The sequence below is a fragment of the Terrapene carolina genome, unplaced genomic scaffold (assembly GCF_002925995.2).
Source record: "Terrapene carolina triunguis isolate 2854851 unplaced genomic scaffold, T_m_triunguis-2.0 Scaffold88, whole genome shotgun sequence".
Lineage (NCBI taxonomy): Eukaryota > Metazoa > Chordata > Testudines > Emydidae > Terrapene > Terrapene triunguis.
In genome coordinates this window covers 42,933,312-42,943,857 of record NW_020664439.1, presented here as the reverse complement: position 1 = coordinate 42,943,857, position 10,546 = coordinate 42,933,312, and positions in this window count along the sequence as shown.

Genomic DNA, 10,546 nt, shown 5'->3' with positions numbered 1-10,546 from the left:
AGATGTTTAAAACCATATTTTTCATCTCTGCAGGACTGACAAATGTTTGGAGAATACAAAATAACAAAATAAAAGGAAAATGTATGACATGTGAATTTCTTTACTCCAATTAACATTTCCGCCAGTACTTCACTTATCAGGTTCCCTTCTTGGAAGAGATGTTAAAGGGCAGCTCAAACAATCCAAGATAAAGAATTCTCACTCATGCAGGTTCCTACTAGAATAAATTTTCAAAGCTACATTACTATTTTCTGTATATAAAATATTAACTATTCTATATGGAACTGCCACTGCAACTGAGAGACTTTCATGTGGCAGAGGTGCTCAAACACTTTAGATCTGGTTACAGTAATATAGGTAGGGCCCTACCAAATTCACATCCACGAAAAACACGTCACGGACTGTGAAATCTGGTCTCCCTCTGTGAAATTTGGTCTTTTATATGCTTTTAGCCTATACCATTCAGATTTCTCTGGGGAGATTAGTGTTTCTCAAATTGGGGGTCCTGACCCAAAGGGTTGTGAGTTCAATCCTTGAGGGAGCCATTTAGGTATCTGGGGCAAAAATCTGTCTGGGGATTAGTCCTGCTTTGAGCAGGGGGTTGGACTAGATGACCTCCTGAGGTCCCTTCCAACTCTGATATTCTATGATTAATAAGAAAAAGGCAGTTGCAGGGGACTGGTAAGGTTATTTTAGGGGGGTCACAGTATTGCCACCCTTACTTCTGTGCTGCCTTCAGAGCTGGGCAACCAGAAAGTGTTGGCTGCTGACCAAGAGTCCAGCTCTGAAGGTTGCAGCACAGAAGTAGGGCTGGCAATACCATACCATGCCATCTTTACTTCTGTGCTGCTGCTGGCAATGGCTGTGCCTTCAGAGCTGGGCTCCCAGCCAATAGCTGTCGCTCTCCGGTTGTCCAGCTGAGAGGCACCTCCACCACCAGCAGCAGCACAGAAATAAGTGTAGCAGTACTGCAACTCCCCCCCCCACACACAACTCCTTTTTGGGTCAGGACCCCTACAATTACACGTGTGAAATTTCAGATTTAAATATCTGAAATCATAAAATTTATGATTTTTAAAATCCTATGACCGTGAAATTGACCAAAATGGACTGTGAATTTCATAGGGCCCTAATTATAGGTGACAGTCTATACTTAAGGCTGTCCGACACTTTCCACTATAAAATACTGTTTTCTGTTGCTTATAACACTGCCAAATGTAAATTGTTCAGGCTGATATTTTCCATGCTGGGTGTCTGCCAAAGGCTATTTTTTTTTACTTATTTTGAAAGTTTCAGCTAAAATGGTTCAGCCATTTTGGAGAACAAGGTTAGAGAAAAATACACTGTTTTGCCCATGTTAAAAAAAAAAACCTATTATAACCGTTTTGCTGAGAAGCTCTAGAACCTCAGTGCTTTGGAACAAAGACTTAAAAATTGGCAGGGATTGGTTGGGAGGGGTCACGCTGGTTTCAGAGTTGTGTCTTTTGCCATGCCCATGAAAATCCAACCAAATTTGGCCAAGTTATAAGCCTCTGAAAAATCGCAGATGGCACATATTCAGTAGAGGTTTGTTAGCATTTGGCAACTAAATTCTCTGAAGTTTCCATCCAGACTATTCATGCTCCAGACCAGGTTTTCAGGAGCTGAGCTGGACTTTCCCTACAGTTGTGCCTCCTGGCTGCCTGTGGCACCAGCACCAGAAGTGGTATCAGGGAGAATGTCTCTCCTGTGCTCACAGTGTTCCTTCAGCTGACCCCCAAGCAGCAAGGAAGAGGACCACCCTGACTGGAGTACAGGATATGGGGTGTGTGTGGAAGAGATACAGGATGCAGGGAGAGATGCAGGAGCTTGGTGGGAGCAAAGAGAATAGGACCCTGGAGAAGAAGGGGTTTAGGAGCTGGGGGGGGATCAGAGCAGGAGTGGGGGAATATAGGCAGAGAATGAGAACGGGGCAGGAGCAGGGGGAAGAGAACAGGGACAGGATTCAGGCAGGGGAAAATAGAAGCAGAGTGGGGAGACAGGGGCAGGAGTTGGGTGGGGTCACTGGCAAGAGCAAGGGGGGATAGCAGTAGGGGAGAAGAAAGGGGTAAGAACTGGGGTTGGGGGTGAAATGGGAGCAAAAGGGCACAGGGATGTTATATTTCAAAAAATGTCAAAAAAGGTTTCATCATTATCAAAATACTTTGTTTCGATTTTTTTTGCCCCAAAATGAAATTGTCAAAATTGACATTCCTTGCAAAGTTTTGAATGAGGGGAAATGGCAGTTGCCGACAGAAAAACATTCCATCTGAACATTTTTGATCAGCTCTATTTCTGACTAAATGAACTACAAGCTATTATATTATTATTAAGTCATGCTTGGTAAAAATGTACATATATGTAAGACAAAGGAGAAGACCTAATTCCTGAGCAAGCACATCTCTAGCTTGGCCAGTAGATGGCAGTTTTTCTGAATTGATTTGACAATTTCCTATTTAGTAGGACTTCTGGTTACAGATAAAAAGACAGGAAGCTTAGCACTCAGGACTGTCCTCTGTGCCAGTGTGTTATCAGCATGTGTTTAAGCAGATAAACATCACCACACCTATGCACCTCCTTGTTTAATGCTGAATCTCTTTCAGCATGCAAAGAAAGCTTGCCCAATTATTATGTACAAAATGCCACACTATAAGTGTGCATGTCATTTTATAACTATAAAATTAAGACATAGTCCCTGCACCAGAAAGCTTTCATTCTGATTTCTACAGAAAACCAGAGATGGGACTTTTGAGTGTAAGGGCTGCTGAACTGTGTCCTCGGTCTGAGAAGCTCTACTCTGATTGGTAATTGCATTGGAGGGATCATGACATCACAGGGAAAACATCACATGATCCCACGCAAAGAGGAATCAAAGAATCAAACATATATTCCAGTCATCCATTCAAGAATGACAAACTCAGCTGGATGCCAGCTCCTGATTCAGGAGTCGCAGCCATGAGTGCAAAGTGGGTTTTAAAAAGGTGCCAAATCACAATTACGTTTTACCCCTTCTGTTCTATAGGCAGGGGCTGCCCTGCAGTTACTGGTGCTCAGGTTTCGCAGTTACGCTGACAAAACACTGGAAAGATCTGATTTTTTTTATTCCAGAGTCTGGTTACACATGTGGGCCATATACAATAGAACCCTTAATTCTATTCCTCATGCAAAACCATATAAGGATGAATCAGCCCCTGCAATCACAATTACACAGGATGTCTGCTTAAAGGGAAGTTGGTCTATTAAAAACTGACTTCACTACAAGATGATTCTACTGCACACTAAAACAAAAGAGGAAGAAAAAGTGAGGGTTTTCCTAATTAGGTAAGGCATGTTGTCACAATAATTACTGATGTTAATGGGGCTACTGTGCTGATCTCAGTCTGCTGTTTAGTGAAACACTGGACACAAACTTGAAAGTAAGGCCACCCTTCTGAATTATGGGGAGATGGGTATGAGTTGCCCCACATTGTAGATCTGCTGCCTGTCATGGAGGCTTGGCACTGATTATTCTACCTCTGGCTCTATTGTTTTCATTCCAAATCAGAAGCTGGCCTGCAAGTTGAAAGACAGGCATTAAATTACTGGGCCCTCAAAAGCACAGAGTGCTTACTTTGTATATAAGCCTAGCTCTGGTTCAAAGTGACTCCCAGCATATCAGAACCATTCAAAGAGACAGGATCTGTGTCAAAGAAGTGTACTTGCCTCATGATTCGAAGAACTGGCAACCAAAACAACTTTCTTTTGTGAAAAGTTGCTGTAAAGGATTCAGCCAGCGATGCTACATGTTCCACCAGATGCACTTACTTTTGGAGCCCGAAGTAAACCACTCAGCTGTCAAACACTACCCCAGGTTGGAATGGAAACCACACATACAAAGCAAAAAATTGAGACAGTGAACATACAAAGCTGGCCAAGAGACTGGGACAGAGGGACACCTTTCTAGCTTCCTTTGCCCCAAAGAGGACTTTTTTAAATGCGGTGCTCAGATTACTTTAAGATCAACCGTCAGGGTTGATTCAAGTTTAGTAATGGCTTCAAGGAGGAATGCAAGCACTCATCAGTAGAACAGTGACAGCAATAACTCATTTAAACAAACAGTTTGGCTAATGTATCCAAACTCTGTAGCTCACCAGCCTGAAAAACATAGTCAGACACAGGAAAACATTTAAGTGGAGATGAACACTCTTCTGTTTCTTATTTTGACCCCTGGGTGCCAGCAGAAATATACTTCCTGCCACTCACTTCCAATGAAAGAGATTTATTTGTAAAATGTCACAGCGAGCAGCAAATCTTCTGTAGCTGGATTCCCCTCCACCCACACACACCAGCAGCTCCACTAGTTGAGTATTAGCTAAAACAAACAAAAACAGGACATATTAGAATATGCCCCCATTCCCTAGGAATTCATAAAGTATCTGCTACCCTAGTGCTTGCCTCATAAAACAACTGGGTTACAGAATGTGTCTAGGGATAACACAAACTGGGTCACTTTAGCAATCATAAAACTGTTAAACTAAAATATCTTGTTCAGGCAAGAAGGTCTGATTATAGCTCAGGTAGGCATACCCGTGCTAGTTTTAATCTAGCTAGCATCGGTAAGAGTAGTAGTGCAGACATGGCAGCATGGGCTTCAGCACAGGCAAGCAACCAGAGTACATATGCAGCACCCCGGGCAGGCTTCTACTTGGGCACCTAACTCATACTAATCCCACTTGACCCCCTGGGTACATACTCGGGTGGCTAGCCCGAGCCACCGCAGCCATGCTGATATCTTTTAGTGTGCTAGCTCAAGCAGAACTAGCCTATGCATGTCTACCGAGCTGGGAATTACACCTCCCAGCTGCAGAGTAGACATACCCTTACAGCAGCGTCCCAAAGCTGCCAACTGACTGATCTATAGGCCAGAATGGCTGGAATGCAGAGTGCTCTGCTCACTCCCCCTCTGACCCCAGCAGAAACAGAGGTCCCATTGATGATTGAGGGGAAGGAGATCAGCGCTAAGGGGGCAGACTGGTAGAAAAGGAGGTCCTAGGAGAGGACCTGAGACAGCAGCAAATTATCATCTGATTCCTCCTGCCTTGGCCACACCTTTGGTATGCCGCATGCCACTACACTCGGGGTGGCATGGGGAATTGGCACACTGCCCTTACACTGAAAATAGTCTATTAGGTCTGCTTTTACCATCTTTAAGACCCCGTTAAGCCACCAGAATAACATACACTGGCTTTAGCAGGGGACAGACCTGGCTTCCTATCGTATAGGGTCTGTTGCATAAAACATATGGCTAAATCTGCCTGCAATGGATCTCTGATGGAGTGGAGAACCAGTGAGAGCCCACGGGAGATGAGGAGAGCAAAGAACTGCTAGATATGACAGAGAGGCTAAGCAGATGTAGAGAATTCAACAAAAGCCGCTTATGGAAGACTCATTGAGGACTCTACACTGCAAGCCTCAGTCACTTCGCAGAATTCCACTCTGCAAGTCTGAAACCACTTCTTGACTCTCAACAACCGACAAAAGTGTTTTTGAGTACTCACCAATATTTAGCAGTAACATGTTTTAGTGATTATATTTTTTCACTCTCATTGTATCTAATCTAAGGCATTTCCAAAGACCGATCCATCATAACAATTGTATTATAAATCGTGTCTACCCTTCTTAGGATTGCACACAGGGTGCTGAACATTTAATAGCCATAACAGTAAACAACAATTAAACCATCTTTATACACACAGCACAAATGTGTTCAATATTATATTGGGTATGTAGCATTACTTTTTTTTGTTGCCGATCCACCATACTGGATTTCTTTCACAGTTGCCTTTGCTCATTAGGATAATATTTATAGTACAGCAGTGTCAAATGGTAATTATCTCAGAAGCAGCCACAAACAGTTTCTAAATGATAAAGTAACAGCTCTTCTAAGTTCTCCCTCCTTCCTTTGCAGTGTCTCCTCCAGAGAGCAGGGGAGTGTGCTTCCTTGTCACTCTTGCCACCCTAAGCAGCTGAGATTTTTTTTTTTCTTTTGCACCAGCATTTCTGCCTCACATAGTGAACAGATGTCCCGATTTTATAGGGACAGTCCCGATTTTGGGGTCTTTTTCTTATATAGGCTCCTATTACCCCCCACCCCCTGTCCCGATTTTTCACATTTGCTGTCTGGTCACCCTAGGCCCTCACAAACACTGAAACTGAATTTCCTTTTTTAGATAGCAAGGACACCGACTTGCTCTCTACCCCTCCCCCAGTCCTTGCTGTACCCTCTTCTTACCTTCAGTGGCAGAGGAAATCCATGCTGCAGTTTTTTCTTGAGCAGCAGCAGCAGTTCTATGGCAACAGCAACTTGGAGGCAGCGATCCCTTGCATCTCTCACTTTCATTTCCTTCAATCAGCATACAGAGGCATGATTTGTTTGCACAGTATGTTAGCAAATACAATTTCAATGTGCATTTTGCAAGTGAATTTGTTCTTTAGGATTGCCAAGATGTATTTCCCAGCTAGCTAAATGGTGCTCTCACTAATGAAAAGCATTAAAGGAAATCAGAAAATTCCTTTAATGTATTTAGAATAAACCATTTATAACCATCTTCATTTGTGATACATACTGAGCTTTCCCAGATTTAGTCAGACATATGTGAAAAGGAAATTCTATCAGCTTTGGGTCCATAGCCAAAAGATAAAATATCATGTCCAAGTGAGGTCCTGAAAGAGTTTTAAATATCGTGTGCATATATTGAATGAGTCTTTATTCACCACGACACCTATATGAGATCAGTGATTTAGTTGTGAAATTCCTGGAGGAAGAAAAGTGTAAAGCCACACAAAGGTCTTGCAGTTTCAGACCAAGGTAAATTGTGCATCAGAGTATATTTGGAAATAATAATACAAGCTACAGAACAGAACTTAGCAGAGAAACAAAATATTCCCTGACTGGGAGGCTATTGAACATCTACAGCCAGGAAACAGATTGGTTAGGAAAGGGACATTTCCCAGGCTCCCCCACTTACAAATTAATCAAAAATGGGGTGCAAATAAATGCCAAATATGATAGCAAATAAATCACTATATGCAGGGCCGGCTCTAGGTTTTTTGCTGCCCCAAGCAAAAAACTTTTTGGCTGCCCCCCACCCCCGCCCTGGGCTCTTACCCCCCCCCCCCAGTGTCCCCCCCCCCCCCCCCCCCCGCCGCCCCAGCGCTGGGCCCCCCCCCACCAGTGCTGACTCCACCCGCTCCCCCCTCGCCTCCAGCCGGTCCAGCGCTGGCAGGGTCGGGGTAAGCAGCGGGGCTCCCGGGCCGCGCCTCAGCCCAGGGTCCCTCCAGCCAGGGTTCCCGTCTCCAGGACCAGCCGGGACCCGGGAGGGAAGAGCCAGGGGACTGCCCCTGCAGGGGGCTGAGGTGCCAGGGCAGGGTAGCCCCAGAGGGAACGGAGCCCCGGAGAGCGGGACGCGGGCCCTACACGGCAGCGCCCCACCCTCTATGGCCCCACTGCTGCTGCTGCTTCTGGCCACCCTGCCGCAGTCCCTGGGCGGCTTGGGCCGCTTCACCCAGCCCCGGCTGCGGCACCTGCAGGCGGCTCCGTGTGCCCCGCGGGGCAGCCCCCAGCCCGAGTGTCCCCCACTCAGAGCCTGCCTGGCCCAGTCACAAGGTGCGAGCGCTGGTCCCCCGCAACGCGAACTGCAGCGGCCCCAGGGCGCCCCCCGCGCACGACGCACTGCCCCAAAGCAAAAAAAAAAAAGATTACCTGAATGCCGCCCCTGAAAATGTGCCGCCGCAAGCATGTGCTTGGTTTGCTGGTGCCTAGAGCCGGCCCTGACTATATGAGACTCAGAAACATATATCACGAGAGGCTTTTAAAGGAAGCTTTGTGACACACAGGAGATAAAGTAATCAATACATTTCTGTAGTCCAATGTGAATTGTCATTTCTGGTTCCTGCTGTGTAAGAAACAAAGGCTACTGGTTACTGCTAACAACTGTGACATGTTGTGCTAAAGTGCAAGCCCTGGGTTAGCGCTAATGATTGCCATTGTAACTACTTGCTAACTTCCTAATTTGCTGCACCACTCTGAGTATTTTGTGCATAAAGTTCTGCACACTACAATGAGACTATACCCTCTAATGTGCATAGCAGCATATGAGGTTTGAGAGACTGCAGGGCTTTTTTCAGTTTTGTTTTCCTGGCTTCAAAGAAATATTTGGCATATGACTATATTAAAACTCTCAGCAAAAAGCTTCAAATTATTGGATGATGATTGTGGTCCAAAACTGAGCCATCAGAGCAGTTTATTATTCGAGTTATGCTGTGCCCTTGTGCTATATTTTGGTAATTACACCTCTACCCCAATATAACGCTGTCCCCGGGAGCCAAAAAATCTTCCCGCGTTATAGGTGAAACCGCGTTATATCGAACTTGCTTTGATCCGCTGGAGTGCGCAGCCCCCCCCGCCCCCCCGGAGCACTGCTTTACCTTGTTATATCCAAATTCGTGTTATATCGGGTCGCGTTATATCGGGGTAGAGGTGTAGTTTGTGAAACTGTCATCTGAATCATTTACAACAAACTCTGTTGTAAACACTGTTGTGTTCAAACAGCAGCTTTTTTCACAACACAACTCCATGTTTGTACATCTACAACTACCACATTGCTGAGTCTGTATTAGTGCATTCTGGAAAATTCTGGGGAACTATATAGTGCCTGAGCTACAGATAGAGGGACTGATTCTCCTCTTTTCAGAGTGGTAGCCGTCTTAGTCTGTATCAGCAAAAACAACGAGGAGTCCTTGTGGCACCTTAGAGACTAACAAATTTATTTGGTCATAAGCTTTCATGGGCTAAAACCCACTTCATCAGATGCATGGAGTGAAAAATACAGTAAGCAGAATATATATTATAGCACATGAAAAGATGGGAGTTGCCTTACCAAGTGGAGGGTCAGTGCTAACGAACCAATTCAATTAAGGCGGAAGTGGCCTATTCTCAACAGTTGACAAGAAGGGGTGAATACCAAGGGAGGGGAAATTATTTTTGTAGTGCTAATGAGGCCAATGCAATCAAGGTGGCCCATTTCCAACAGTTGACAAGAAGGTGTGAGTACCACCTTTGTAGTGATTACTTTATGTAGTGACCACCTCATGTAATCATTTTCACCTATTTGTTCGTGGACAGTCAGGACCCCTGTGCCCAAAGGCCATGCACATAGCGTGGCACAAGCAGCACTCTAGAAAGTCCTACTGCACAGACAGCTGGAAAGGAGGCTTGGTCCCCAAAGGCATCTCTTGGCAGCCCTAACTACACTCCTAAAAACACCACATAAACAGTACACCAGAAAGTTACAGGAAGACAACTACTGAAAGCCTGGGTGAAACACCCTTAGTTCTGTGGACACGTTTACCACCACCTATGCCACTAACTGGTTAAAAAGATGTAATACAGACAAAGCCTAGATAGCATCTTTCATCCAAAGATCTCAAAGAGTTTTTATAAACATAAAAAGCCTCACAACATCCCTTATTAATTGTTATTTATTAATATTTAGATTGTGGTAGTACCTAAAGGCCCCACTCAGAACTGGGTGCTCCATTGGGCCAGGCAGTATGGGAACACACACATACAAAATGTGATTTCTGTGAGCCCTGTGAGCCCGGAAAGGATTGTTATTCCTATTTAATAAACCAGGTGAAACTGAGGCACAGAGAGTTGAAATTACTCACCCATAGTCTCATAGTGAGTCTGTAACAATGCTGGGAATAGAACTCAGGAGTTCTGATCCTCAGTCACCTGCTCTAACTACTACTCCACATTTTGTTAGAAAAATAAAGGTTCAACAGAAAACTTTGATCCCGTAGAAAGTTAGGTTAGCCCTGATGATGGTGCATGTTTTGGCTCCAAATATACAGTTTGTTTACAGTTAATGAGGCAGTGATCTGTCTTTGTTGTTAACATTTACTCATTGTGATAGGTTGTATAAACTCTGCAGAATACTCAGTGAGGGAAATAAAATTGTCCTTCTAGAGGCTGGAAACTTTTGCTACACTTGGCTGACACACGAAGGGCAAAACAAGCAAAGAACGCTTGCAATCCAGAGAGGTGAATACCTTGTGTCATTTCTTTTCTGATGGTTATAAAGCTAATTTTTTAATGTTCTGACAATAAAAGCCTGGAAAGACATTTAAACGCTGAACTTTTCTGTGCAGTGTTTTACCAGTTGTTCCTTTCAGTCTGATTAACCACTCACACTTATATTGTTACATATATAGCACCGTAATTAGTGAGACACTTGTAAGTTGAGTTATTTTGCATGTATTTAAAACAGCAAAATTATCATTATTCTTTTTATTTTAAAGATTTGATTTCATAATTAATATTGGGTATATAGCCTACTACAACCAGAAGTCACACAAGACATTAAACTTCATAGTATACAGCAATGTAACAATATTTCATTTCTTCACTCAATAGTTGCGGTCAATTTTGTATCTATGGAGTCTTGTGCTATGCAAATTATTATAATTCTAATTACCAATGAACTAT